The sequence below is a fragment of the Balaenoptera ricei genome, chromosome 12 (assembly GCF_028023285.1).
Source record: "Balaenoptera ricei isolate mBalRic1 chromosome 12, mBalRic1.hap2, whole genome shotgun sequence".
In the NCBI taxonomy this organism is placed as follows: Eukaryota; Metazoa; Chordata; class Mammalia; order Artiodactyla; family Balaenopteridae; genus Balaenoptera; species Balaenoptera ricei.
In genome coordinates, this window is record NC_082650.1 from 61160548 (window position 1) to 61186886 (window position 26339).

The following is a 26339-nucleotide window of genomic DNA, read 5'->3' on the forward strand; positions in this document are numbered from 1 at the left end:
TCTAATGCAAATTATCATTATAAAGGTCCTGGGAAGTCCTGCAATGCAGAAGGGCTTTGACCTTTGCTTGAGTTTTTCTCTAACTTAATGGAATGGAGAGCAATATTTCCATAGTAAGACTATTCATATCCTAGGGTACACTTTAGGAAATAGTTCTCAAGTGTTTCTTACAACAGATTATGCTCATAAAGCTATGGAAATATAGAATGGTTTACAATGCTTGGGAGAGTGTCAAATGGTAATATATTAAAACAGTATATCTCAAAGTATGATCAAGGAAATCTTAGCTTCCCCAAGACCCTTCCAGAGAACCCATGAGGTTAAAGCTCTTTCAATAATACTAAGATGTCATTTTACCTTTGCATTTTCATTGTTTCACATATGTACAGAGGAAATTTCTAGTGAAAATAAATATTGCTAGATGTAATCCACATAAACAAAAGCTTTTTGGAATGTTCAATAGATTTTAAGAGTTAAAGAGAGTCCTAAAACCAAAAAGTTTAAGAACTATTATTTTAAAGTAAATGTAGGTCTGGGTACTTTCTAAAAAAGGTGGGGCGCCTACTATAGAATTTGAAAGTTTACTTTCAAAGGTAACTTCTTCACATTTTAATAGGCTTTGGATCAATGAGAGAGGGCATTCTTTGTATATATTTTATTGACCAATGTAACCTAAAGCACCTCCAATATGACAATAAATTTTGTTAGTGCAGAATTTAAAATAGAAATGGTATGACCAAAGAGAGATAAACATTTTAACTACCTATTTTTTTTAATGTATTTTATTTTGTGCCAGGCATTGAGTTGGGTAAATCTGTGTGCACTAGACAGTTTGTAGTCTGCCCTTTTGGTGATAAATCACCTATGACATTAAGCAGAGATACACAAATATACCTGAATCTAAACCTACAGTTATTAAAGACAACAACTCATTTAAAAATTAGTAAGAAAGCAGCATCCAAAAAATAGTCTTATTTGTCTTATATATTTTCTCATTGGAGTCCTATTGAAGATAGTCAAGTAAGTTTTTTTTTTTTTTTCTCTTTTGGTATAATCATGCACTTTTTTAGTCAGTGGGCATGAATATGGAGCAACATGCTAAGTGATGAGAAACAAGACAAGTTTTGCTGCCCATTATCCTCAAACACCTTGCTTCATGGCATGAATCTTTGGTAGCTACATCCCATTAGACACTAGCCTAGGCTCTGGGGATATACTGATGAATCACACAGATAAGGGCCTTGCCTTCATTGGGTTATAATTGAGGAGATATACACAAATAAAATTAAACTTCAGGAGCATGCTGCTATTACCTGAATATGGAGAACCTAAACCTGGGACATTAGAGCATTATTCACCCTCAAAATGTGACATCCAATTGAAACATGAAGAATTAGGAGAAGTTAATGAGGTATGAAGTGTGGTGAAGAGTGCTCAAAACCCTGGAGGTAAGGGAGAACATGACATGTTCAAAGAACTAACAGAAGTAACCGTAGTGGGATTGTGGAGTGTGTGTGAGGGCAGAGGTGAGAGCTGAAAAAGAGACAGGCTTAAGGACAAATCTCATTCTTACCCTATGTTAAGGAGATTGGATTTTATTCTAACAGCAACTAAAGTTATTGAAGCTCTTTAAGTAAGAGAGTAGCATTATGAACTTTGAGTTTCATAAAGATCACTCTGGCTACTTTTTAGAGAATGATTAGGAAGAGGGCATGACTTGGGACAAGGAAATCAGTTAAAAGGACATTGCCCCATCCTTGAAAAAGACAAGAATCACAGCCTAAACTGAGGTAAGAATAGAGACCAGAGGATCATTTTAAGAAGTATTTAGAATGTTGAATCCATACAAATTAGTCATGAGCTATTAAAGTGAGAGAAAGAATTGAAGTACAACGGGCAGGTTTGGGGGCTTGAACCAATGAGAAAGGGAACACAGGTGACAGAAAATCTAAAGGGAAACATGAAGAGCTGAATTTTTATATATTAAGTTTAAAGTTAAAGCAATTGGATATTCAGATGTGGAACTAGAAAAGCTGTCTAGAGTAAATATGTAAATGTGTGCTTCACTGGCATGTAAATGGTAATTTAAGCAATAGAAATGGATGAGATCTCTAAAAAACAGTGTGGGGTGGGAATAAGAGAGGGCCCAGAACTAAGCCCAAAGCACACCAATATGGTAATTGGTGGTATGATAATAATTTTCTAAAACAGTTAAAAAGTATCCTTTATTAACAGATGATTAAAGTCAAAGGCTTAAGAAAAGTTCCATTTCTCTGGCTTCTTTATATCTGTATAACCCTTCTTGCACACACACACAAGCAAGACACAAAACAATCTAGGATCTTGCACAAGTAATGGCTGATTGTGCTGAATGTTTACTACAACCCAGACTTATTACTAATCATGTTCCATGCATCATTTCATATCATATCTCACATATGTAGTAGGTACTATTACTATCCTCATTTTTAAATGAAGATACACATGTAGAGTCATCAAGCAACTTAAGAATGGCTATACTGTTAGCAAGTAATGAAGTCATGAAGTGTAGATAAAGAGATTAAAGAAGAATTAGGTGGATCTGAAGAATAGTAAAAGATCCAGGAACCTCTGTTTTCAAAAGAATATCTCAAGATGCCGATATTTAGAATGAGTTGGATTCTAAATGACCTTCACTTTTTCCAACAAAATTAGATTGTGCTGCTTGGTGGCATGCTAGAAACAGTTCCTTCTAGAAAGCATAGTTTTACATCTTTCCCCCAGGTTCCCAGGAATGTGGCCATGTGGTTAAGAGGCTTGAATCCCTTATTACACATTTTCCTCTCAATAAGTTCAGCATTACTTGAAATTTCTATTCTTCAACCCAGATAGTGCCTCTTGTATTACTGGCTAATTCCAGATTCCAGCTACAGTGAGAATTACTATATGTGAAAAGAAATCAAGATTTATGCTTATTTCAATGTACCTACTCTATGATGGGAGAGATCATTTATATCATTTTGAGAGGAATCTGGTTTCAGAGTTATTTTCTATTTCTACTTTTGATACAACAAAGTAACATAAGACATTATGGTGCTCGCTTTGGCAGCACATATACTAAAATTGGAACGATACACAGAAGATTAGCATGGCCCCTGCACAAGGATGACACGCAAATTCGTGAAGTGTTCCATATTTTTAAATGATACATTAAACAAGATGGACTTAATTGATATTTATAGGACATTCCACCCCAAAACAACAGAATACACATTTTTCTCAAGTGCTCATGGAACATTCTCCAGGATAGATCATATCTTGGGTCACAAATCAAGCCTTAGTAAATTTAAGAAAATTGAAATCATATCAAGTATATTTTCCGACCACAACGCTATGAGACTAGATATCAATTACAGGAAAAAAGCTGAAAAAAATACAAACACATGGAGGCTAAACAATACACTACTTAATAACGAAGTGATCACTGAAGAAATCAAAGGGAAAATCAAAAAATACCTAGAAACAAATGACAATGGAGACACGACGACCCAAAACCTATGGGATGCAGCAAAAGCAGTGCTAAGAGGGAAGTTTATAGCAATACAAGCCTACCTCAAGAAACAGGAAACATCTCGAATAAACAACCTAACCTTGCACCTAAAGCAATTAGAGAAAGAAGAACAAAAAAACCTCAAGTTAGCATAAGGAAAGAAATCATAAAGATCAGAGCAGAAATAAACGAAAAAGAAATGAAGGAAACAATAGCAAAGATCAATAAAACTAAAATGCGGTTCTTTGAGAAGATAAACAAAATTGATAAACCATTAGCCAGACTCATCAAGGAAAAAAGGGAGAAGACTCAAATCAATAGAATTAGAAATGAAAAAGGAGAAGTAACAACGGACAATGCAGAAATACAAACGATCATGAGAGATTACTACAAGCAACTCTATGCCAATAAAATGGACAACCTGGAAGAAATGGACAAATTCTTAGAAATGCACAGCCTGCTAAGACTGAACCAGGAAGAAATAGAAAATATGAACAGACCAATCACAAGCACTGAAATTGAAACTGTGATTAAAAATCTTCCAACAAACAAAAGCCCAGGACCAGATGGCTTCACAGGTGAATTCTATCAAACATTTAGAGAAGAGCTAACACCTATCCTTCTCAAACTCTTCCAAAATATAGCAGGGGGTGGAACACTCCCAAACTCATTCTACGAGGCCACCATCACCCTGATACCAAAACCAGACAAAGATGTCACAAAGAAAGAAAACTACAGGTCAATATCACTGATGAACACAGATGAAAAAATCCTCAACAAAATACTAGCAAACAGAATCCAACAGCACATTAAAAGGATCATACACCATGATCAAGTGGGGTTTATTCCAGGAATGCAAGGATTCTTCAATATACACAAATCAATCAATGTGATACACCATAGTAACAAACTGAAGGAGAAAAACCATATGATCATCTCAATAGATGCAGAGAAAGCTTTCGACAAAATTCAACACCCATTTATGATAAAAGCCCTGCAGAAAGTAAGCATAGAGGGAACTTTCCTCAACATAATAAAGGCCATATATGACAAACCCACAGCCAACATCGTCCTCAATGGTGAAAAACTGAAACCATTTCCACTAAGATCAGCAACAAGACAAGGTTGCCCACTCCCACCACTACTATTCAACATAGTTTTGGAAGTGTTAGCCACAGCAATCAGAGAAGAAAAAGAAATAAAAGGAATCCAAATCGGAAAAGAAGAAGTAAAGCTGTCACTGTTTGCACATGACATGATACTATACATAGAGAATCCTAAAGATGCTATCAGAAAACTACTAGAGCTAATCAATGAATTTGGTAAAGTAGCAGGATACAAAATTAATGCACAGAAATCTCTTGCATTCCTATACACTAATGATGAAAAATCTGAAAGTGAAATTAAGAAAACATTCCCATTTACCAATGCAACAAAAAGAATAAAATATCTAGGAATAAACCTACCTAAGGAGACAAAAGACGTGTATGCAGAAAATTATAAGACACTGATGAAAGAAATTAAAGATGATACAAATAGATGGAGAGATATACCATGTTCTTGGATTGGAAGAATCAACATTGTGAAAATGACTCTACTACCCAAAGCAATCTATAGGTTCAATGCAATCCCTATCAAACTACCAATGGCATTCTTCACAGAACTAGAACAAAAAATTTCACAATTTGTATGGAAACACAAAAGACCCCGAATAGCCAAAGCAATCTTGAGAACGAAAAATGGAGCTGGAGGAATCAGGCTCCCTGACTTCAGCCTATACTACAAAGCTACAGTAATCAAGACAGTATGGTACTGGCACAAAAGCAGAAACATAGATCAATGGAACAGGATAGAAAGCCCAGAGATAAACCCATGCACATATGGTCACCTTATCTTTGATAAAGGAGGCAAGCATATACAGTGGAGAAAAGACAGCCTCTTCAATAAGTGGTACTGGGAAAACTGGACAGGTACATGTAAAAGTATGAAATTAGAACACTCCCTAACACCATACACAAAAATAAACTCAAAATGGATTAAAGACCTAAATGTAAGGCCAGACACTATAAAACTCTTGGAGGAAAACATAGGCAGAACACTCTATGACATACATCACAGCAAGATCCTTTTTGACCCACCTCCTAGAGAAATGGAAATAAAAACAAAAATAAACAAATGGGATCTAATGAAACTTAAAAGCTTTTGTACAGCAAAGGAAACCATAAACAAGACCAAAAGACAACACTCAGAATGGGAGAAAATATTTGCAAATAAAGCAACTGACAAAGGATTAATCTCCAAAATTTACAAGCAGCTTATGCAGGTCAATATCAAAAAAACAAACAACCCAATCCAAAAATGGGCAGAAGACCTAAATAGACATTTCTCCAAAGAAGATATACAGATTGCCAACAAACACATGAAAGAATGCTCAACATCATTAATCATTAGAGAAATGCAAATCAAAACTACAGTGAGATATCATCTCACACTGGTCAGAATGGCCATCATCAAAAAATCTAGAAACACTAAATGCTGGAGAGGGTGTGGAGAAAAGGGAACACTCTTGCACTGTTGGTGGGAATGTAAATTGATACAGCCACTATGGAGAACAGTATGGAGGTTCCTTAAAAAACTAAAAATAGAACTACCATATGACCCAGCAATCCCACTACTGCGCATATACCTTGAGAAAACCATAATTCAAAAAGAGTCATGTATCAAAATGTTCATTACAGCTCTTTTTACAATAGCCAGGACATGGAAGCAACCTAAGTGTCCATCATTGGATGAGTGGATAAAGAAGATGTGGCACATATATACAATGGAATATTACTCGGCCATATAAAGAAATGAAATGGAGTTATTTGTAGTGAGGTGGATGGAGTTAGAGTCTGTCATACAGAGTGAAGTAAGTCAGAAAGAGAAAAACAAATACAGTATGCTAACACATATATATGGAGTCTAAGGAAAAAAAAAAAAAAAAAGGTCATGAAGAACCTAGTGGCAAGATGGGAATAAAGACACAGACCTACTAAAGAATGGACTTGAGGATATGGGGAGGGGGAGGGGTGAGATGTGACAGGGTGAGAGAGTGTCATGGACATATATACACTATCAAATGTAAAATAGATAGCTAGTGGGAAGCAACGGCATAGCACAGGGAGATCAGCTCTGTGCTTTGTGACCACCTAGAGGGGTGGGATAGGGAGGGTGGGAGGGAGGGAGATGCAAGAGGGAAGAGATATGGGAACATATGTATATGTATAACTGATTCACTTTGTGATAAAGCAGAAACTAACACACCATTGTAAAGCAATTATACTCAAATAAAGATGTTAAAAAAAAAAAAGACATTATGAACTCTTTCCATGAGGTCATTATCTATTCACCATATATAATAATCCTAGCAGCAACCAAGTTACAAGCATCTTCTCAGTAACTCTAGATACCAGTTTACAATAAGATAATGTCTATATTTTCAAAAGGAAATAATTCTGGTCTAAATGTTCTATAATCAAAAAGTTTCATTTTAACATAGTAAAGAAATAAAAGTTCCATTTTAACATAGTAAAGAAATAAAATCATTAAGCACACAAGCTCTTAAGAAGTGTAATACATGGACACCTCTTTAAAAAATTCACAGTCTGTTCCAGCTGATTAAGATTAATAAACATAAATGCCTCATAATCACTATATTAACGAAACAGAAATCTCTTTTTTAAAGAAAGATAATACATAAATATCAACATCTTATTGACAAAAACAGCAGTGTGAAATAAGGAAGTCATTAATTGCATGTTAATTTATTTTATCTTTTAAAGTGGGGATGTAGGGGCTATCAATAGATATTGCTTCTAACTTACAGAAGAAGAAAATATGTCAAGAAAAATTAAAAAGAAGAAAACTGGAAAGAAACAGCAAGGATGGGTTGAAAGAAAAACAAAGAAAGCTTGAAACATGTCAGAAATTAAGACAAACATATCAGATATGATATTTAATGACAAAAAATTCTCTTAGGGGGAAAAACCTCAGAAAAGATAAAAAACAAATCTTGGTCATATGATATTTATCACAGAAACATCTAAAACAAAAAGAGTTAGAAAGATTAAAATAATAAAATAAGTAAATATCCAGACAAAGGCAAACAATAAAAAATTAAAAGTAGAAATGAGAAATAGAGCTGCATTTTACATTTAAGACACAAATCACAATGTGTACACTTTTCTTATTCTGGAATGCTGACAACAAGGCAAGGGGAGCAGGTGAATCTGAAGAAGTCAAGCAGACGGGACAAGAAGGTCCAATATCGATCAGTTTAAACTAGAGAAGGGGCTCTGTGGACTATAGTAAGGAAATGACAGCTGAGAACCTCTTACCTCTTGCCCTGATGTTCCGCTCCCCAAATTAGACTCCTGAAGGAGAGAAGGAGAGAAAACCTGATATCCATCCATTTTTGGTATCCATTGTATTAGGACCCATGACAGAAAGTAGGTCCAGTTACAGAAAAATAAAATTATATTTATTATTCATCTTAGGTTATGAATTGTGATTAATACCACCTATATTAGTTATTATTATTACATAATTTAATTAGCATCTTCATAATGAAGAAAAAGAAACATAGTACAGCCAAATCAAGAGATTTGGGAGAATACAAGGAGAGCAATACTTCCTTATGTTCTAACATCATTTTGTTTTGGATAGAATTTGAAGTAAAGAATGAAATTAGGTATTTATCTAAACTGAGAGTGCCTCTTTGAAACAAATTGGAAACAATGTTACTACACTGTAGGAAAACTCTTCAGCTTATATAACACCTAGAACACATTGGGTGCCAGGGCTTTGAAAAGGAAGGAATTTAACTTAGCCTGAGTTGATTCTGAAACAGCCTCTTAGAGTATATTTGTTCTAATCTGAGTGTTGACAGCATGTAGCAGTTAGGCAAAAAGTTGAAGAGAGAGAGTGGCAGAGGAGAGGGTATCTGGGCCAAGATAGCAGCATTAGCAATGGCATGATGAATGCAGAATGAGGGAGTATAATCAGCTCGAGATGCCCAGAGGCATGTGGACACACAGAGCAGGCAAAGCTGAGGCTGGAGAAGTTCAAGGGTAGAGAATGGAGGATCTCAAACACTATCAACTGACTGTGAGAGAAAGTCAGTGAAAAATATCAAGACGATATATTTAAGCTTTAGTTATATTATGCTTAGAGTATTACAGAGAAGGCTTTTGAAGGTGGACAGACTAGAGGCAGGTTTTGCAATTATGCAACAAAAGTAGCTCAAACTGATAAGAAGTATTTCTTCTGATCTGCTGACTTGTACATTAAACTCAAATTGAAGCTCCCCATTACTTCTAGAAGTTATCATCTTAGGCGAGGGATAGGTAAGGAAGCCAGTAGGAGAATTAGAAGGGTGAGATACACAATTTCTGGTAATGATAATTATTGGTCACCAATATTGATCATTTAGAGTCTCATTAAAAATTTAAACAGATTCTCACAAGAGAATTAGCAAAATTGAGGGTGGAGTTGAACAATTAGAACTAAATGACGTGGGGAAACTGATTTGATGTAGATATTGTGTAAGAATTTTTAAATTATAATTTGCATTAAAGAATTAAGGGTGTAGATTATTATTAAAATACGAGCAAGCTATTAAAAATAAATTTCATGAAATAAATTCTTAGAATAAAATTGCATGAGTGCAAAATATAATTTTAAACAGAAGCAATCATATCAATCTAGTCCCTGACATAGGACACTATATATAGTTTTCTCTCAGCAGTCACCCTGTCGACTTAAAAAAAAAAAGGAACAGGAAAGGAAAAAGAGGCACTTAGTCACCACGTAGGTCCTGATTGACAACCCCACTCAAAAATACTGAAATTAGACTAATTACTAACTGGAAGAAATATGGAAGTTTTTGAGGGAAGAATATTTGTTTCTGCTATCTCTCCCCTAATAAAAAGGGGTCTGAATTGACATGAACAGAATGAAGGCAAAGTCTGAAATAAATAAACAGACACAAGGAAACAGTCTCTCCTGTTTATTTTACCTTAGATTCAGCCCAAGGCTAATCTTCCAAAGTGTATTTTGAAGGGACTGCTAGGTTCAAGCAGGTATTAAGTTAGGAATCAAGTTAGTTAGCAGTAAAAGAGACCAAGAATATGGTTATTTAAAAAACTGGTTAAATAGATCTCATATAAGAATCTCATAAATCTGTTGACCTTCTCCATAGAAAAATACTTTTATGCATAATATTCTATGGCGCTAACAGAAAATCCGAAGCCTATCCATGGAACCTGTAAGATTCCAAATTCTCCATATTAAAAAACCACATATCTCAGCAAACTAAAAATAGAGAATTTTCTCAACTAGATAAAGAACATCTTAAAAAACCTACAGCTAACATCGTACTTAATGCTGAGAAATTTGAAGCTTTCCTGTTAAGATCAGGAAAAAAGCAAGGGTGTCCCCTCTCACCACTCCTTTTCAACATCATTCTGGAAGTATGTAGTATTAGCTTACTAGCTAATGCAAGAAGACAAGAAAGGAAATAAAGGATATGTAGATTAAAAAGAAATAAAACTGTATTTGTTTTTAGATGACATGATTGTGTAGAAAATCCTAAAGAACAGACAAAAAATAGTGAAATTAATAAAAGATTATAGTAAGGTTGTATAATACAAGTTTAATATACAAGAGTCAATTGCTTTCCTATATAACAACAATAAACAAGTGGAATTTGAAATCAGAAGCAAAATGTCACGCACATTAGCCTTCCCCAAAATTAAATACTTAGGTATAAATCTAATAAAATGAGTCCAAGATTTATATGAGGAAAACTGAATCTCTGATAAAAGATATCAAAGAAGAACTAAATAAGTAGAAAGACATTCCATGTTTATGGATAGAAAGATTCAATATTGTCAAGATATCAGTTCTTCCCAACTTCATCTAGAGATTCAATGCAGTCTCAATTAAAACCCCAGCAAGTAATTTTGTGGATATTGAGAAACTGATCCTAAAGTTTATATGAAGAGGCAAAGGCCCAGAAAAGACAACAAAATATTGAAGGAGAAAAATAAAGCTGGAAGACTGACACTACTTGACCTCAAAATTTACAGTAAAGCTATAGTCATCAAGATAGTGCGGTACTGGTGAAAGAACAGACTAATAAATCAATGGAACAGAATAGAGAGACAAGAAATAGACCCCATAAATGTAGTTAACTGATCTTTCACAAAGTAGCAAAAGCAATAATAATGGAGCCAAGATAAAATGCACATGTATGTTACTAAAAAATCTGTCATGTTATGTAAGACATTTATAAGTCTATTGTCTGCCTTTTCTTATCTAGTCTAAACAAAAAATTAGCTCTAGGTATTACTTTAAATAGAAGAAACCATTTTTTTCTATAAAAGACAGTCAGACATTCCATAATAAAAAGGAAGAGCATATAGAGCAAAAGTATTTACTGATTAAGTAGACCTACAGTGTTCTGATTACTGGGAAGAGTAATTTTTCATTTCTTAGCACATTAACAAGTACACAAAAAATTCTGGAAAATTAATTAATATACTCTAAATTACTAACTTGGAACTGTGCTGTATAAGCCATCATCATCACTATGACTGTAATCAACATTGCCACCATCATCTTTTCCTAGAAAGTTACTTGTTGTGAGTCCAGTTCCTCACATCTCCATTAGATGATAGAGCCAACAGTTTGCCTCTGGCTCCCACAATGGTTCTTACTTTTTCCCCTCCATTTTGACATAACTAAGGGAAACCCACACTCTCATGAAGAATTAATTTTGTATAGCAAAGATTCTTATGTTTTCTTGATCCTAAGGCAGTACTTGCAATGTTTCTCATTAATCATATTTGCTTTGAAGTTTTGTAGATATCCTATATGGATTTTAGGAAGTCCCTTTTGTTCCTAGTTTTACTAAAACTAGGAGTTTCTATTTCGTTGAAATTCTTTTTTGTATCTGAAGATATGACCCTATGATTTATCTCATTTAAGCTATTAAGATTTTAACTATAATAATTGATTTTCTAATGTTAAGCAACCTTTTATTTCTGAGACAAATCCAACATAACTGTAACGTATAGTTTTTATACATTACTATATTTGGTTTGCTTAGCAATTTTTGTATTTATTTTCATGAGTAATCAGCCTACAATTTTTCTTCCCTTGCACTGATTTCTCATGAATTAGCTTTAATAAATGTATTTTTAATCATTTATCCATTAGATAGATAGATATATGTTTATTGACATGTTATTCATCAGTATTTTACTCTGTATATAATCTCTTTTATATTTGTAGTTTTACCCCATTTTCATTCTTAATGTTATTTATAAAAATCCCTATTCTTTTTGATTAAATTTTCCTAGAGTTTTGTCTATTTTAGTAGCTTTTCTTACATGTTTTATCGACCCTCTCTAGTATTTATTTTCTATAACACCGATTTCTGCTTTTAATTCTTTTCTCCAATCTTTTTCTGTTGTTGTTTTTTCCCTAACTTTCTCAATTTGGAAGGTTAGACTTTCTTCATTTCTAATGTAAACATTTAGGCCTGTACATTTCTTCTAAGTTCCATTTTAGCTGCATCCCATAATTTTTGACATGTAGTATTTTTAAAATAATTCAGTTCTAAATATTATTTAATGTCCATTATGAATTGTAGTTTTTGTTTGTTGTTAATGCCTAACTTAGTTGCACTGTAGTCAAAAGTGTGGGCTTAATGACACTAATCTTTGAAATTTGTCAAGTTAGTTTTTATAGCATAGCACATAGTCAATTTTCATATATGTTCCAGATGTGCTTAAAAAGAATGAATAGTTCAGACTTGTTGGATGAAGTACTTCATTTTCTGTCCATTAGATAAATTTGTACTTGGGCTCCTCAAATTTCAATATCCTACTACTTAATCTGCCTGATTTGTCATTTACTTGGAGTTAAATTATATAGCAATAAGGTAGACTTGTCAATTTCACTTTGTAGCTTCGCCAATTTTTCTTTAAATGTTTTGAAGTTATATTATTAAGTTCATAACAATTAGAATTATTGTTTTCCTGAGGTTTGAAACTTTTATCATCATGAAATAATCTTCTCTATCTGTTATAATGCCTTTTTGCCTTTCTGTCTGTTTTGTTTGACCTTAATATAATTATACCAGATTTCATTTCATTAGACTTTACCTGATATATATCTTACTTTCCTTTAAATTTCACATTTCTCTATCTATAAATTTCCATTGTGTCTCTTTGTAACCTGTATACAGCTAGACTTTTTTTTTTTTAATTCTGAAAATGTTTTTTAACTGGAGAGTTTAGTCCATGTACACTTATTTTATTATGTTTTCTATTTGTTCCACTATTGCTGTATTTCTTTCACCTCCAATTCTGCCATATTTTAGAGGGTGTTTTTTCTTTTGTAACAAAGCAGATATATCATGATATGTAAAAATATACTTTATAAAATAATCATAACTGGGACTTCCCTGGTGGTCCAGTGGTAAAGAATCTGCTGTCCAATGCAGGGGATGTGGGTTCGATCTCTGGTTAGGGAACTAAGATCGCACATGCCACAGGGCAACTAAGCCCGTGCGCCACAACTACAGAGCCCACGTGCCCTGGAGCCCTCATGCCATAACTAGAGAGAAGCCCGCACGCCGCAACGAAGAGCCCACGCATTACAAGGAAAGATCCCCTGTGCCTCAACGAAGATCTCGCGTGCTGCAACCAAGAACCAACGCAGCCAAATAAATAAATATTTTAAAAAATCATAACTGGTACTGTACATGGGGCACTTTATATATATTATCCCATTTAATTCTTACAACAACCCTGGGATAGAGTCATCTCAATAAAACAAAAAGACACTTTTATTACTCTCAATACTTAGAAAATTCCACGGGTTTGGGGAGCTGTGAGCCAGGAACCATGGATTAAGAACAAATATATATGAGAAGTATATTTTGGTAATATGAATGATGAAAAATATATTTTTCTTATAAATTATAATACTGCAATGTTATAAATAGTTTAACTTTTATTTGGGGCTATTATTTGGAATATAATGAAAAATGTGAACTGAATTCAGACCCTGCTTTCCCCAAAATTTTCTTTTGCTAAGCATAACCTGTGCATCTGTGCCTTATAATCACTTTTCCAAAGTACACTATAATTTTGTGCAATAATTTTGTGAAATTATGATATGTGTTCTCAAGCAATAAGGGTATATGGGATTTGAATTTGCATCTTATTTATTTCTCAGATAAAATCTTTCTACTCTAAGAGTGTCTCACAAGGCAAAAATACCTGGGTTTTAGATTCTTTGCTTAATCACCTAGCATGTGTGAAACTGTTAAATAACACAAGAATGCCATTTCCTATAGAAATGAAACCAAAGTTTCACCTTGGGATGAGTATAGTGTGACAACCAGATTTGAAGTAATCCGAAATGGTAGTCATCTTCACTTTGTGAGTTTAACTGTAACATTCCAAAATCATACTAGAATTTATGTAATTTTAAGGAAATAAAATTGTTCTAATTTTAAGTGATTAATATTGTAACATTGACAAATACTGTAACTACTCAACCTTGGTCAAATTCTGTATTTATGCAGTTGTGCAATAGATGCCATTCTCCCACCTACAGTGTTCTTCCTGATTTTTTTGAGAGCCCACAAAAGCCTTTTTCAGTAAACTCTCCAAGTCAAACCCCGCTTTTACTCTTTTTTTGAACTTCTGATTTTCATTTCTATATCTTGCCCTTCTTCATATATGTTTTAAATATTTTTTACACTGCAGCACATATTTCATCTCCTCAGATGAACTGTAAACTCCTTAAAGGCAGAAGGCTTATTTTCTATTATATTTTACTATCTAGTATCTTTTTTTTTAAACATCTTTATTGGAGTATAATTGCTTTACAATGGTGTGTTAGTTTCTGCTTTATAACAAAGTGAATCAGTTATACATATACATATGTCCCCATATCTCTTCCCTCTTGCGTCTCCCTCCCTCCCACCCTCCCTATCCCATCCCTATTATCTAGTATCTTAAAGTATAACTAGAGAGATAGTTTCAGTGTTCTCTTACATTTTGTGTTTATGGCATGCTCTGGAATATGGTTTTCGGTAGCATCTTAAAGGATAAAAGATTCAAAATTACCCTCCATTACTCAACAATATTTAGAAAACAGTCATGACTACACCATAACAGTGACTCATCTAGGCTACCAAAAAGGCTGTATATCCACCATACCATTGGCTCGCCCTCTTTTTACTTGTATTGTTGGCTTTGCGCTGCTTGAGAAGAACTGTTTATTAAATGGATCTCATTTTTTTACATATGAGTGGGGTCAGGTTCTTCCATGTAAACCTAAACATGAAATCCTTCTTGGTGCTAACTTAAATTTCACCTTGCCTCTTCTCTCCTACTTCCAGGGAAAGACACATACTCTGCCTTGTGGCATGATGGGCCCACCTCAATAGTCTGTGTAAAAGAAGGTCACAAGTTTTTTTTGTAGAAAAATAACACTTTTCTGTATTGATTTGAACATGGTACAACATGGCACACCTTTTAAGTCCCACACACAGGGTGAGAAGTACTGTCAGTCGACTCTACAAAAGCATAAACCAGAGCAAAATTTTTACACTTAAGAACATTAAAACCTCAGATAAGACAACTGTGTAAAACTGTAAAGCACTCCAACCAACATATAGCTTTACTCTGAGCAATATAATAGTAGAGGTGTTTTAGACCTAATACACAGAGTTCTAGGCGTAATTCTGTTAAGCAGCTTTACATTTTGCCATTAGAACTATTTCCCTTCTATGTTAAGCTTTAATATCCTTTCAAATGCATTAATGTGTCCCCAGAACAGACTCTCACAGACTCCTGCCTGCTTTGAATATTTCCATTTTAATAACAGCTTCAGATCTTCACTCAGAGCTTTATATACCCCTTGCTGTCACAGAGGCTTGTGAAAGACAGAAGGAAACAGCTCGTCATCCACAAAAGTCATCCAATGTACTGTTGTTTGCTTTAGAATACAGCCCACAGGAAAATTAAAGAGGAACATCATTTACATTTGATTTTCTCTATCCTTTGGGCTCATCTCTGAATATTTCTAGAGGAATTTTCTAAGTCCCTGTAAGAACGGCTTAAATCTTTTCCTTTCTCAGAGTGACTAGAGTTCCATACTGAAAGAGCTAAGGTCTCTCTCTCAGACTTCAGAAAGGCAGAATAGAGGCAAGTATCGTTTTAGACCTTCATGGTATGAGGTCTTATAAGCAGACTTGCTATTCAGTGGCACAGCAGCTCAGAGATAAGGAATACCAGTTCACCAAAGCAGCAGGGTTGAGACAACTTTTGTGACAGTAATGATAGTTCTTCAGGCTTGTCTAAAGGGAAAAGTGAGCATTTTATGTTTTGTGAAATCTCTGATCATATCATTAACCACTGTTACGCTTAAGAGGAAGTCTGAAGAGTTTAGGGTAATGATAATTTTGGAGTGAGGGAGAGGGATAACTTAAAGCAAACTGGAAGAATAGTCCAAATATAATGAAGACCTAGGAGGTTTTCATCAAGAAAAATAAATACAAAATTGGAACAAGTGAGAATGATTGTGAAGACACCAAGAGGAAGGACATGGGGGTAGGGAAGGAACAATAGACTATCAGAGGACAGAGGAGCCTGTGCACATATTGTATTTTGTCCGTATTACTTATGTACAAGTACCATCCTATTTCATATTCCACTCTCAAAAAATGTGATTTGTCAAAGATAGTTAAACTCTCTGTTCCCTTACTTACATCTTGGTTCATTTGAAATTGCTAATGAGAACACAAGAAGGCAAAACTATATACTCTAAGCTGATGGCTCACTCTGACACACTCTCAAGAACAGGAATGATGTTCAACATTATGCGACCAGGCTCTGACCTAAGTGGTGGTTTGGAAATAAGTTAGTGTGTCACTCATCTTGATGACAATGACCCATTTGAAGACTTAAGCTCTTCACCACACACAATAAACAATTCCAAAAGATCTTATCTGATTGATTTTACTTCGTAAGCTGAAAACAACTTTGAAGAGCTATTCTATTTCACTTTAATTAGCACGTCTTTAAAGAGTTGAGCATCTTTAAAAAAAATAAATACTATTTTTTTTAATTATTTGATGTATCTAAACAACCAAATCAGCAACCTTTTCCTGGACTCTGAATGTTAATATCCAGTTGCTTGTCACCTTTCATACTGATATAACACAGGAAACTCCAACTCAATACATTCTAAACAAAATTTAACATTTTTATTCCCAATTTTCTTCTTTCTTGTCTCTTTCTATTAATAATGCTTTATTCTCCCAGTATTCCAGGCTCAAATCCTTGGAGTTTCCTTTGAGTCTTCTCTCTCAAACAAACTCACATTTTAAGTTTATAATTTTTGCTTCCTGATCTTTTATACTCTGAATCATTTATGTTCTTAAAACTACTACTATAAAAATGGTCTTCAAAGAACACCAGATGATCTATTGAGGGAAGAAAAAAAAAATCAGGATTTCTACTTTAAAAAAACTTCATTTTATTCTATTTTTGAATATATGCATACATATAGATTGATCTAAATATATATACATATATCTACAGAGAAAGAGAGAGATTTTTTTCATACTAAAGATATCCAACCTAGCATGTCTTCCAACCAGGTGTAAGCCTTCTCTGCTTCTTACCTGACTTGTTGCAATAGTCTCTGATTGGTTTTCAGTCTCAAGTCTCAGCTCTAATGGAACCAGGCAAGATGGTATTGATTGGCCATCTGGTACATTTTGACCCCAGTTCTTTGCTCTTACCATTTTCTCTACCTAACGTATCCTTCCACTCCAGTGACACCTGTCCCATCTTACCCCATCCTTTTGGACTCAGTTCAGATGACCCTTTCTCAATCCTCTACCTGAAGTGATCTTTTCCTTCTCTAAACATCCATGGCAGGGATGCCCATACCTCTTTTATGGCAGGCTTCACAGTTAGCATAGTTATTTATTTTTTAGGTATTTGCCCAAGTACTCAATTGCAAGATTCTCAGGGAGAGAGTCCATGTTTACATACTCCCGTACACTGGGCATAGCCAGCACAGCACCTTACACATAGTAGGTACTCAACATACGTCAGTTTAACTAAGTAATTAAAATTATGAATAGCAATTTCCTTAATTTCCTCCAAGTTGCATTGCAATTTGTGTTTTCTTATGACTACTTATAGTTTTAAGTACAGTATATACTTGGTAAAGGATTTCACAACTCTCTAAATTAGCCCATGGTGATTACCCCTACTGTGCAATTTACCACTATTTTATTAAGGCAAGATTAAAGATAATATTTCATTGGAAGAAGTAATAGTGGCATTAACTTCTATTTACTTTGACATAATAAGGCTTTAATAAAACATGGGCAAATTGCATTGAGGGGGGTAATTAATTATTCTAACATAAAATTTAAAGGGAATTTAATTTCTTATTCTGCATGTTTAGTGCTTTAAGATTAGTGTCATTAATGTCCTTTTTCTCATTTATAGAGGATACATAAAAATGTTCAACCCTTTCCGATTTGTTTGCTCATTAAATAATTCTGAATTTATATTCAAGTTCATAAACATAAGAACACAACTTTAAGATGCAACAGTTTTTCAGAAGTAAATATCCTTATAGAATGTCAGGGCAGGGAGAGTTCTGTGGGAGAGATTTTACCCCAAACCAAAAACAAAAAAAAAAGGCAACCTTGTCTAAATTTTTGAGTGTTGAATCAAAGAAAATTCTTGTTTGTTTTATATCCTCTGGCTTTATTACATCAGACAAGCTTCAAAGGGGCAGGGCACAAAGAATTGAAAAATAACACAGCTGCATATTGCAATGGAGTGTTCTGCCTCTGCCTGTGTTTTGTTGTTCATGTAATACTTTTCAATAAACAAAGATGTCAATCAACTCTCTTTGCAGCACATCACATTTCAGATTTAAACCACTTCAGACACATCAGTGCCCCAAGCTCATGCATTTAACAGATAAAAATTCAGCTTTTTGTCAAGGCAGAATGCAATATTGATTGTAGGTGGTATTTAGGCAGGAGAGTGGCAGAGCAATATTACCTTCACAGTCACATATAGCCCACTATGGAGGCATAACATAAAGTGCATTACACTCTGTGTAAAAATTTTTTCCTAATGCTAAGCATTGATTAATACCCATTTCCAAACACATTCCTGAGAAAGGATTCCACATGCAGCAAATTGTGAGGGTGGCAGAGGGGGGTTAGAAACACATGATAGCAATCATGAAAACTTTGATCACTTGATTTGATTCTAGTGCTTTGTAAATTAGCATAATTATTCAAACATGCTTCATTAAAAATCATGACTGTACAAGTCCTTCGGTTTAATGATCCAAGTATATACCACGTGAGCTAAGCTTTAAATAAGAATACCAACTGGGTGCTAGGAGGCTATGAGGGAGATAATTTTCTTAAAATCAAGAGAAAGTGCAAAAACACAAACTCTAAAAACCAAGTCAGGAAAAAATCTAAAAGTTAGACCAGTAGTGAATGTGGTGGGTTATATTTTTCTACTTATCTTTACATCTATCTGAATGTCTCTTGGGGCCACCAAAGGTTAGATACCATGTCACTACTAAGCTACTGGAAGATTGGCATACAATTCCTGTAAATCTCAAACTAATTATTGATACATTTGAATTTTAGGTGTCACAGCTACTTTTGACCTTTGAAGGTTGGCTGAAGAAAAGTTTGACAGTTCTTGAAGTGTTCACAGATACTAAAAGAGGTTGTTTCAAATTAATGAAAAAGGGAAGAAAAACTAAATTAATGATGCCAAAGATATTAATAAGACTACTGTTATTAGAAAACATTTAATTATGTATGAGATCTCATTTAATAATAATGTCAACTTCACTTATACTGCAAGCTACATAAAGGACAATAAAGACAGCATACAAGGTAGTCTGTCATTTTGGTTGTTCTGTGAATATTAAGTACTAACCTAAACAAAAGTGAATCATGTTTATAGAGTTAAAATACAGGGTATAAGGGGGATGAGTTTTAAGTTAAATTAATCTGCTCCTAAATCATTCAGATTCTGAATCATAATGGGTAATTACCAAGACTCCCTGATTTTATATAGTGTTTATGATACATGGAGTTGGTTTAAGAATGGATTGTCACTTTTCATATCACTTTTTTTTTCATTTTTGACAATTTATGTAGCATCATCAGAGACACATTTCAAAGAGTTTATAACAATTTTAAAGCAGATTAAATTTTAGAGTGTAATGTATTTTTAAAATATATTTTATTTAAATCTACAGCTATACTGCCAAATATATTAAGCACTACAGAATTAAAATGCAAACTCTCACTGGTGGCCTTTTAACACCAAGAAAATAGTCATTAATCTCAGAAATGTTAAATTGATCATTTGCTCTCATGCAGTGAAATAGCGTCAACATCAGGTCCCTGGTCACCTTTCAAGTTCACCGATAGCTTGGTGGATCTTGGCCAGGTGCCTAGATCAAATATTAGCAGTGTACCTATTCAGAAGTGATTCGTGAGAGGAAAAATGACAGATGATTCACTTTAATCCCATTGAAAAAATGTAAAAGTGACCAAAAGCAACTAATTGATGTGATGTACTAAGAAAATAACTAAATGTGTAGCTCTGGGTAGTCTCAGTAAGTCTTATGTTAGGTAGCAAAATACAGGCCCAAATTTGTACAGAACTCTTTCTCTATGGACATATTATGGGGTGTTAATAATCAGCCATGAGACCACAGCCCTCAGGGAACTCTCCTGCAGAGCTACAGCCATTTGCCTGGAGTGTTGCCACCTTAAAAAATTAATTCACACCTCCCATGTTATTAATATCACAGCCGTAAACTTCTAAGAAACAAATGAATGCTTCTACAAAATAAATCTGGGAAGAAAAATTAGAAAATTAAATTTAAAACTATAGTAGTTAAATCATAATAAGCAGGAAAGATTGAGAATTTAAATTCTTTGAATGCAGAGACCATTTTTTATTTAACTTTACTATCATAACAGTTGTCATTATATGTAACTCAATAAATTATTTTTTAAGTGAATGACATTCATTTCATTCTGGTCATTTATTCTGGTTTTCTGTTAATAAAATTTAAACTTGGTGAATCCAGGTAATAAGTAGTTCAGCAAACTTGGAGTACAAGCTACAGGAGGAGTGTAGGTAAGTGATAAAAATAATAATGTCTGTAGATAAATTATTCTCTCTAGCTATTTATGCTATGTCAAGGAAGTCAGACTTTCTCCTGCAAACAGTGAAAATTTCTGAAGGATTTTAAATTGGAGAGTGACATGATCAATACTATGCTTTAGAAAGAGCACCTTGTAGTGAGCATATAGAGGATGAATTTACGCAGGGTAGGACTGATCATTTATAAAAATTATTGCATTATTTAAGAAAAATGATGATCCAAATTAAGGTATTAACGGTGAAGGTGATTAAAAAGTGAGGAAGGAGGGATTGGTCAGGAAAAGCCAGTATAATAATAACATAAATAAATGATATTTACTGAGCACTACCAGGTGCCAAGCACTACAGGTTAGGTAACTTGCCAAAAGTCACACAGCTGGTAAGTGGCAATGATGGGATTCTACACAGGAGGCTTGCCTCTGAGGGCTCCTTCTTGACTACTGCTTTATGACTTGTAGATTTCTAGCTTATGTGACATGGCAGATAGTCATGCTATTCCCATACACAATGGGAAACAGGTTTTGTGTGAAATATGTGAAATAGGAAATAGCAGGGTTTCTTAACCTTGGCACTATTGATACTATTAATTCTTTGTTCTGGGAGACTATCTTGTGCATTGTAGAATGTTTAGCACCATCCCTGACCTCTATGCATTAGATACCAGTAGCACACTCTCTACTCCCCACCCCAGTTATGGAAATGCTTCTAGACATTGCCTAATATCCCCTGGGGGCCAAATCGTCCTCTACTGAGGACTACTGGTTTATGAAAAAGATAACAAATTCATTTTTTGCTGGTTTCTTATATTGGATTAAAGTTCCAGGCATCTAGATAATAATGTCAACCAAAAGCTAAATTTATGGAACTAGAATTCAAGAGATATTCTAACTGGAGCTATAGATCCAGCTAGAATCATCATCATCATAAAGCGAATAGAGGATTTGCTTTCCAAGGACAATGTGAGACCCACAGAGGTCCAAGAGTACCCTGGGGGTGGGGGCACAAGTCTTTATGAATTGAGATGAAGAAACCTTAAATAAGGATGAGAAGATAAAGAGGAAGAAGGAAATCAAGGGAAGGAGGCATCTTGAATAAAGTCAAATTTTGTAAAAAGTCCAAATCAATAAATTGAACTGAGCAGTTAGTATGTTACTGGCTACTGTTGCTGGGACCATTTATAATTTTTTCCTTGAAATTTTATTCTTTTCTTTTTTCATTTCTTTAAGCCTCTCTTCTCTGGATTCATTTATTATATGTCTATATCTTAATCGGTCAGATTTCAAAGTCTTCAAGAATCAGCTGGTTACACTCCCAACTGTACCTCTTTCTTAGAAAAGCAATTTTAGGCTAGTCTTTATGACCAGCAAAGTCATGGGCTTTCAAGAATAACACGTCCACTGTCTAACTCAAATGCCAATGAAAATTAGTGCTCCATATCAGATGGTGAATATACTGAATGATCATGTCCTCCTTGCATAGAGAATTGGAAGGTGTAACAGATAAAGAGATTAAGAGACCAAGGGAGAGAATCAGACAGGGAGGCATTGAAATGGCTGAGTATGAGAGCTTTTGTCTCATTCTTAGAATAAGCCCCAATTACATGAGATTACTGGGGCCCTATTTTTCTAACAACCTGAAAGACAAACACACACAGAAGCTGGTTCCAGAGACAGGGCTGTGATAAAGGACTCTCAGATGGAATGTGGACCTGGTGGTGGCACAAAGGCAGAACCAAGGTGAGAAGCAGGGAAAGCAATCACTCCCTCTGAGCACTCCTCTAAAAGTGGTTGACATAACAGTTAAGACTGTGGTACAAATGGTAGTGGACACCAACTAAAAGAAGACCAAGACACATAGCAAAGTAAGAAACAGGGACACATCTGTTTAATGAGCTGATATGCCATGGCTGACCTTACCCAGCAGCTTCACTGTCCTCAGGGCAGAATCTAGCTAAAGCTCTGCCATGGCTCTTAGGGTACAGTTGGGGTCAGTGAAAATCATACAGTCTTGGAATCATATCAGACCATGATAGGCTGTGAAAAAGCAGGAAATTAAAATTATTTTCCTCTGTTATCTCAATGCACATTGCAAGTAAAGTGCTTGGTATTGCTGCATAAGAGTTGTTTTGAGTGGTTAGGAGTGTACAGATAGGGAGGTTATTTTATGCATATATATATATATATATATATATATATATGTTTTGAGTGGTTAGGAGTGTACAGATAGGGAGGTTATTTTATGCATATATATATATATATATATATATATATATATATATATATATATTACATATGTATGTATGTATTTATTTTAGTGGGGCTTTTTTGGCTTTGAGTAACCTCTACTGAGTCAGGAGTTAACTATGGTTCAAGATTCCACAGCTAGAAGATTGAAGAAAATGTGGGTTATTATGTGATTGTGGCTTGTAGTCAGCATGCTGAAACCTGTTCTTGAAACAATATATGTGAGCTAATTTTAGAACAACCTGTATATCCAACCAAATCTTATCTTCACAAAGTTGGATCTCTCATAGAAACACACAAAAAGAAAATTTTGGAACTATCTGAGAAAACTGAGGTGACAGTACGTTGCCCTACCAAGTCCCTGTGAAATCTTTCACACAGTATTCACCATCCTTCAGGAAGAAAGTGACTATTTGTCATGTTATGATGTGTAATTCACATGGAAGATATGATTGAGATGCAAAATGGCATTAGAAAGTGAAGAAATTCCAACTAGAATTGCTTTCAGGAAGAGTCTGGACTTGGAGTCGGCAAACTGTGGCCTGCTAGTGTGCGGTCTGCTTTTGTGAATACGAATACATTTTTATTGGAACATAGCTATGGCCATTCACTTGTTGTCCATGACTGCTTTCAAACTACAACAGCAGATCTGAGTAGCTGCAAGAACGTCCCATGGCCCAGTAGCCTAAACTGTTTACTGTCTGATCTTTTCATAAAAAAGTTGCTAATCCTTGGTGTAGATGAGGTATTTCTGACTGAAGAAGGAGAGAATATTTAGCCAGTGTGCCCCAGGAGCAGGAAAGCCAAAAGAGCTGTGCTGAAATGACTGGTTAGGAGGTTCTCACCAGAGACCCTAGTTTTGTGCATCAACTAGAACCGGCAGCTGCAACTCCAACCGCTTTCCCTGCTCTCTGAACTCACTCAGCCACAGCATTGGCCTGTGATGTCCCACATTGAAGAGCTAGGCAATCACTGATCCTGGAATAAGGTAGCCCAGAGGGGGCTTTTTGGTTTTATGTTCGTTTGCTTTTTTGAGAGAAACGGTTTTACCCCAGGTGAATAAGTATTAATGCCAGGGGAAAAGGGGGGTTTCATGGTTGAATAATTTTGGGACATGTGGACATACTTGATTAAATAAAGTTAAATATGCTTCTTTACTCCATAATTTTTCAATCTTTAGTAGGTTAAAATGCCTTGTGAATCCCCAAAAAGAGGGAAAAGGTTAACGTGTAAGTGGATTTCAAACTTATTTGAGCACAGTAATTTTTTTTCTTTTTTCAGAGTATTCACAGGACTTAAATTTCTTAGATATTAACTTTGAGAATTCAAAGTGAAAGAATACAGATCTGTTAGAAACTCTCTTGTCACAGGACCTTAGCATAAATTGTTTCCTCTTGGACTATGTCTCTCCTCTCCCGGCACACATACACTTTTTCCTGGTTAACCCCAAGTCATGATCAAATTTTTAGCCCACACTCAATTCTTCCATGACCTAAATTCTGTCAGGTCACCTGTTTTACATATCCATAGTCTCTATTATTCACAGCCTTATCATGGGTATATTTTTTTATTTATTTGAGTGATGATTTTATAAATTAGCCTTGCTCACCAGACTCTCAACTTCACGGAGATAACTGCCATATTCCTATTACCCAGAATAGTACATAATAATGTATGATAAACATACAATAAGCACTGATTAAATACATGGATGAGATCTATAAAGTGCATCAAACAACACAGTGCTGCTATTACAGTCTCCATCAGAACCTTGAGAACTCACTCCATTAAAAGCTGACTGATAAAAGATGATTCTAATAGATTAAAATCTCCATACGCTCAGGCTTTCACAGCCAGGATGGAGTTATTTTCTGACCATAAAGCTACTCACTGAGTAGAGGCTTACTCAGAGCAAGACAAAGAGCTCTAATTGATCCAGGCTTCAAGATAAGATGCCCATGACTTCTCTATATCAAGTGTCTGAGGCAGACAGCCATGCTGGAGAGAGCTTGGGGCTGTATCCTTAGAACAAGAGCCACTGTGAAGGCGCTGGAGTTGTTTTGTTTTGGGTTTTTTTTTTTATGTTTTATTTTATTTATTTATTTGGCTGCACTGGGTCTTAGTTGCAGCATGTGGGATCTAGTTCCCTGACCAGGGATCGAACCCCGGCCCCCTGCGTTGGGAGTGTGGAGTCTTAACCACTGGACCACCAGGGAAGTCCCGGCGCTGGAGTTTTGAATGGAGAACATAGTCCCTTCAGGGTCACTCTCCTGAGATGCAGCTCCTGTTCTGTTGCTGAACTTCTGTGGACACCCCACTCTTGACTGAGACATGTACTGATTTTAAAGTATCTGTGGGATATTGATGTGAAGATGCCTAAGATCCATTGGTTCTGAATTCAGGAAGGTAGTCTTAGATGAGGAAATCTATGTAAAGCCATTAGTATGGATAAAATCACCCAATAAGGCATGGGTTAAAAAACAAACAAACAAAAAAAGTAGGAGAACTCTGGAGAAGGCATCTTTAAGGACAGGTGAAGGAAAAGAAGACTGAATCTAAAAAGCTCCAAAACAAAGATGACTAGATGTTAACATTTGTTAAATCTAGCTAGTAAGAACACAGTGTCTGTTATGTTATTTTTCACACTTTGAGTTTGTCTGAAATATTTCAAAACAATTTTTAAAAGAGCCTGAGGAGTGACCAGAAAAATAGGAAGTAAAGCAGGAGAGAGCTGCTTAATTGAATCCAAGGAAGGATAGCATTTCATGTAGAGAGAGGTCAGTGATGAAATGGAGAGGTCAAGCAAGATAAGGATTAAAAACTGTCAGTTGTTTTGTCAATTGAATGGTTATTGTGACCTGACTGAGAACAGTTTCAGAAGACATATGAGGCAGATGACAAACCTCATTTAGTATAAGAGCAAAAAGAAGATGAAAAACAGCTATTAAAGAATAAAGCTATTTTTTAAATCTCACCTATCAACAGGGTGGGTAGGGTAGATTCAGGATTGTTTAATTCAGTAGTTAAATGATATCATCAAGGACGCAGGTCTTTTCATCTTTCTGTTTTGTCATTTTCACCATTTGGAGTTTGTCCTCAGGCTTGTCCCCATGTATTATGAGATGGTTACAGCAGCTTCAAGCATTAAACCCTCAAAAAGCAATAACCAGAAGCAAAATTTAAAAAGGGGAGGGGAAATGTTTTCCATCTCTTTGTGAGGTGAAGAAACTCTTTCAGTATCATCCAGGAAACCTC

The 26339-nt window shown here is 35.0% G+C and overlaps 1 long non-coding RNA gene and 1 other non-coding gene across 4 annotated transcripts in view; one reads left to right on the top strand and one right to left on the bottom strand.

The window, feature by feature from the left end:
- The window catches only part of LOC132376356 (uncharacterized), a 1138994-nt gene that overhangs the window by 686610 nt on the left and 426045 nt on the right, over positions 1 to 26339 (bottom strand). The gene's annotated exons all lie outside the window — the stretch shown is intronic.
- Positions 3073 to 3179, top strand: LOC132376470 (U6 spliceosomal RNA). Its single transcript, XR_009506308.1, has one exon. It is a non-coding gene; the product is annotated as a U6 spliceosomal RNA (small nuclear RNA).